The 6110-nt window shown below is 28.8% G+C and overlaps 1 long non-coding RNA gene across 1 annotated transcript; it reads right to left on the reverse strand.

The window, feature by feature from the left end:
• Nucleotides 1-4141: 4141 nt before the first annotated feature.
• On the reverse strand, nt 4142-5453 carry LOC130448783 (uncharacterized). Its single transcript, XR_008910377.1, has 2 exons — nt 5181-5453; nt 4142-4404 (listed from the first exon to the last, which is right to left on the reverse strand). It is a non-coding gene; the product is annotated as an uncharacterized LOC130448783 (long non-coding RNA).
• Nucleotides 5454-6110: the final 657 nt, after the last annotated feature.

Consider the following 6110-nt stretch of genomic DNA (forward strand, 5'->3'; position numbering starts at 1 on the left):
TTTGTACAATTAGCTGCGAAAGACATATCGATCAATTTTTTATAAATGATAAAACTTACCCCTGATCGTTCCTATGAATAAAATGAAGGCAACTAATAATATCAACTTCATATTGTTATTGAATATAGAATCTCACTATCACGATAAATAATCCTAAACTGTTGCCAAATACACTAAGCGATGGTTTATAATAAATTCTCATTATATCACGTGTGCTTCAAATTAAAATTAAATTCACTATTGATAATAATATTGAATTATAATCATTTGCTACCAATAGATATAATGTTTATTAGAAATAGTTACTTATTAGAAATGAGAACAATTTCTTTCTGTGAAATAAGCGTAAATGTTATTATGAGATTTTCGTGTATCAACTTTGGAGAACTCCATCCTCTCATATCGCAATAATTTCTATAAACAGTCTGAATCAGCCTCATATTTTTCCATAATCCTCTAGAAATTCACGTTTAGTTGAACAATTTGCTAGAATGTCATTTACTGGTATAATCATAATAAAATTAATTTCAGCTGATGATAATTTATCATTAATAACAACTGTAACTTTGAAATGACTTCTATTAATTTGCGCTTTTATAAACATCGCCATTACTTTCCTCACCTCCATCAAGTAATTCTACTAGAAGAACTTGCCGCTTTTATACCCTTAATCAATCTTTCCTTTTTTTCTACTTTAAGTAGTAATGATTCTGTAGTATACGAACATTTTTTTGAGTTGGTGCTGTGATTCGATAGACTCTAATTTCTAAGTAACCATTTACAGCTATTAGGAGCGTTTATCAGCATTTCAAATCTTCAAAAATGCATATATATATATATATATATATATATATATATATATATATATATATATATATATATATATATATATATATATATATATATATATATATATATATATATATATGGAAGGTACGATGGTTAAGCTGTATTGTACATTTCCGACGCAAAAATAAAATAAATATTATGTACTTGGTCTTGGATTTCCGCAAATTGTTTATCTTTTTTTTTCTCAAATATTAAAAAATCCATTATCTAAATATCGCTTCTAATATGTTTGGTAGCATTATTATGGTTATTTTTTCAAATATATTGCGTTTACGATATATCAGCAGTTTTATGACATTGATGTGATTAATTTGTAGAAATTATACAGTATTATGTGTAATCAATTGTTTTTTCACCATATATCTTCGATCTAGAATATCATCGCCAAAATGAAATGCGAAAATTCACGTTCCCAAATTTCTCCGTTTTCATTTTATGTTTCTCATGGTATCTCAAAGTATACAATGTCAACCATATCAATATTACTATGATAGGAATGATTTCATCTAAGAACTTAGATAAAATGTCCATTATTAAGTTGACTCTCAAAATTTAGAATGGAAAAACTTTGAAAAAAATGTCTCATAATATTATTCTTAAACTGTTTTTCTTTCCAGTTGTGAAATGTAAAACAATGGAAGAAATCCTTTAGGATAATTTTTTCCAAATCAAAAACTGACCTTTGAAAAGAGGTATTTACATATTTAGCTGTGATGTAGTACGTTGGACAAACTAGGAGATGTGCTAGAGACCGATAGGTATAAGGAACAAGTTCATTCAAAATATGGAGGAACAAAAAAATCGGGTATTGTCGAACATGTTTGTATTTATAATCATGCGATATATCGACATTATCGGAAAGACAAATAGTTTTAATGGAGACCAAGACCTATCTTTTACGGTTCATTTTATAGTTCAGTGGATAGAATTGATTCCCTTGTTTGCTGATTGGCAAGAAAATTCAGTATATGTGGATAGATTAATATTTGAAGATATTTGAAGACAATTACCTCAATTACCTAAACGTGCGTGAAACAGTATAATTAGGAGTGTTGATAATAATTTCCAATTAAACTGTATACTATTATAAAATAACCTTCACTATGGCCACTTGTGAAGGGCTTCCTATACTATTAATTAACAAAAATAAACTAGAAGAAGGAGGAGAAAAGATATATATTCAAAATAATATCGTATGTTAGACTTTTATGTACAGGGTGTCCCGGGACTTGATGCAAAAAATCTGGGAGTGTGTAGATGACGTGAAAATAATGCTGTGACATGAAACAAATTTTCTCATATGACAAGACACCTCATTTCTAAGTAATAGGCCTTCAATGTAGAGAAATCAGAGCTCATATTTATATACGTATACTCTATAAATTATACATTCGAACACCATTCCAATTTTAATGGATGATCATATATGTGTGTGTTTGACTGAAAAACATTCTACACTACTCTCTGAAGGCCACGGCTCATGCCAAATGGTTATGAATCCTTAACTTCCATAGAGACAACATGTATAATTTGAAGAAAGCAAAAATGAATTTTTCAATCGATTTTTTAATAAAAACGTACTCTTTGTTGAACTCTATACAATTTTTTTGGTCTTCGTTTCAGAATTTTGAAATATGTACAAAAGCACGTGTTTAATTTTTTTTTTCTCTTTATCTTCAATTTTTGGTAACTTACAATAATGTCATCCGTGGATAACTTCACACGGGATAATATTTGAGTTTGTTTTATTGCACTTTTGGTTCATATGATTTGGTTTGGTCCATTTTAATACTCGATATTTTCGTGGTTTAACTCAATAATTTACCATTCATATTTTTTACTTTTTCAGAGAAAAAATATTGACTAATTAGAGAAAATATTTAATAGGATCGCCTTGTAATGTCGAATTTAACATGTGTATACTAAGTGATAAAACTCCTTTACATCAGTCAGATAGGTACTTTACTTTTGTCAAATTCATCCAACTTCAAACTGCTGTCTCACGTGAGGCTTATTAAAGATGAGAAAATGTGTGAAGGACTATTGTTTGCAAGATATTTAAGATGAATACGGAAGGAGAGACCATATTTAATTGGAAGAGATTTGTGATGAGAAAAAAATTCTCTTGAAGAATATAATATCAGCTACAACAGATAGCGATCTTGCTTTGACAAGGTGCCATGTCCTTGTTTTACATTGCGTTATCTATTGACATTTGGTTGCCAAGAATCTAAATGAACAGCTACTTCACTGCAACATGCCATTAAGGTATCAATCAAATCCGTAATATCTCATTGAATGATAGATTATCTCATTAGATTTGTGTTACTAGTGAAGAATATTTCAACAGTTTGCTATTTCATACTGAAGTTCGTTGGCTATCAGCATGCAATATCACCTCAGCTGGAGAAAGAACTTATAGAATTGACAACAAGCGAGGAAATTGAAATCAAGCGCAATTATAGCCTGGATTGGGTTTATTGTTTATTGATTTTTTATAGCATTCCCATCGTCATTCAATAAATGGAACTTTTATATTTTATCTCTCGTTAATTAAGTCAATATGAAGATTTTCACGAACAAGCTCGCCAAATGGGTCCTTAGGCCGGCCCTGTCCAGTTACAATGGAATTTTAAAATTTGGCGAATTCACTTCGCTCCTTTAATATGTTTTTTATTAATGGAGAACGCGCCTTTGATGAACATTTTATTATAGAAGGCGGTTCATCGCAGTATTTTTGTCAAATAATTTCTAGGAAATTCTATTTATTTATTTCTTGTGTTTTCTCTTGTTCTAGAACTTTGTAGAAGTCTATTGGTGGTATGTGAATAAGTTTATGTAACGCAGTAAGTTAAGTTTTAAATAAATAGTGAAAAGAACGAATTAGAGAAAGTAATCGTAGAAATTATTTAAGTGTGTAAAGAACTGAAGTGGCAGTGCTTATTAATTCACCCCCAAAAACGTTACAGTATTATTGCTCTCTTTCGATGTATAAGGATATAAAATATTAATTTTCCTGAAATTTTCCTCTAACCACAACTCTTTATGCTTGTTCCATCACATCTTTTTGAAATTTCAATGGAAAATAAATTAAATTGATTTTTTTATTAATTGTTTATTTCAGGTACAGTTCAGGATCTATTGAGGGTACAAAACCCCTTGTGTATCTATTATGTATCATTTCTTGAATGTACTGAATTCAAAAAGTTATGCTTTTTGTCTACAAATGACATAGTTTCTCAATTGAGACAAATATCAGGAATCATCATAAATTATATATTATTTATTGGAGTTAATCAATATATTTATACAGAAGTAGAAATTGAATTAGCATTATATTTTATTATTGAGAACAGTTTTCTTTGAGAACGCATTTGTTATCATTCATCAAGTATCCTTCATCACACCAACAGGCTCTTATCAAATTCAAATAACATCCATTCGGATCAACCACATGCTTTGGATTTGGATTTTGACATGTAGGGACAGGAGTGTAGCAGTTAGATCCTCCTATTTCCTTCCAATTTGAATTTGGCGGGCATCCAATTATAGCAGCTGTAAATAAAAATATGGATTCCATATAATTTCCAAGATATGTTTGTTGAACTTTTCGATATCAAAGAGGGTAGTTCTCATGAGTAGGGCAAATTTGGTGGAATCATCGTTCGAAATGTGAAAGTCAATATAATTTCGTACTCGATATTTTCTTTGCAATCATATATAGATCAAAATCAAGATGTCCCCCGGTTGAAAATAAAGCAGTATACTTTTATCACTTTGGATGTGATTATGAGATCATCAAATTGAGTAAATGATTTCAAATACTTATCATCATACATTTCAAATACTTATTTTCTTGCAAAGCTCTTTACAGTTTAACTTCAAGCTGACTGGAAAAACAGAAAAGGTTTTGTTCAACAAGTGCAATTCATATGTAAAGAAGTACTGTGATTTGTTGAAAAAAATTTGTTGACTGATAATTCAGAACTCCGTATTCATATTCTCAGCATTATTTTCCATTTGGGTACTAATTCAGTACTTCTTTCATCAATATTTTTTGTAACCTTAGCTGTGGAAAAATGGGGTAATTTATGGAAGAAACCGATATTTGAAGGATCAGTGTGCGAGTAATTTGCAAAGATAATGTACAAGTTTGCTATTCTTTCATTGGAATGGACTATAGCTGTTTGAGATCCTAATTAAGAAATAGTGAATAAAATAATTCTCTATCTCAAATTACAATACAAGTTTTTGTATAAACATAATCACTTATTACGAATAAGAATTTTCAAAGATATATCAATCAATTTCTAACAAATGATAAAACTTACCATTGATCGTTCCTATGAATAAAATGAATGCAAATAATAATACCAACTTCATATTGTTATTGAATATAGAATCTTACTAGTACGATAAATAATACTAAACTGTTGCCAAATACGCTAAGCGATGGTTTATATTAAATTCTCATTATATCACGTGGGCCTCAAATTAGAATTTAATTTACTAATTGATAACAATATTAAATCGTAATTATTCGCTACCAAATAAAACCCATGTTCATTCGAAATATTGACACTAATAATTACTAATTAGAAATCAGAACTAGTTGTTTCTGCGAAATGAATGATGTTATTATAAGATTTTCGTATATCAAGTTTGAAGAACTTCATTCTTTTTTATTGAAATAGTTTGTATAGTCTAAATCAGCCAATGTGTTTGACGGAATAAATATTTTACACTTCTATCTGAAGGTAACTTTCACCTGTACAATCTAAAGATAGCAAAAATAAATTTATTAATCGATTTCTGACAGAGAATTTATATATATATATATATATATATATATATATATATATATATATATATATATATATATATATATATTATTTATTTCTACCTCTATTATTGTTTTTATTTTTCTATTGTCGTCGCTAGCACGTTATTTGCCGGGCATGAAACTCATTCTCTTTTTGAGTTCTGGCATAATTAAATAACAAATCAATAAAAGTTTTATGTTAAAAGTTAATTGTATTATTTTTAATTCAAATAAAGTTTAATAAAATGTAGTTGAGTACGCCTATGAGTCTAACCTGAAGTTAGCCGTTCCTCTAATTTGATAATTCTACACAGTTCTCTGTTATAAATCGACTCAGATGAATATTCTATTATTTAGATGTACAATATAAGGAAAATACTAAAAAATTATGTCAATTTTATATGATATAATCAAGAAGTTCTATTTCTGTGGAAGGATT

The sequence above is a fragment of the Diorhabda sublineata genome, chromosome 9 (assembly GCF_026230105.1).
Source record: "Diorhabda sublineata isolate icDioSubl1.1 chromosome 9, icDioSubl1.1, whole genome shotgun sequence".
In the NCBI taxonomy this organism is placed as follows: domain Eukaryota; kingdom Metazoa; phylum Arthropoda; class Insecta; order Coleoptera; family Chrysomelidae; genus Diorhabda; species Diorhabda sublineata.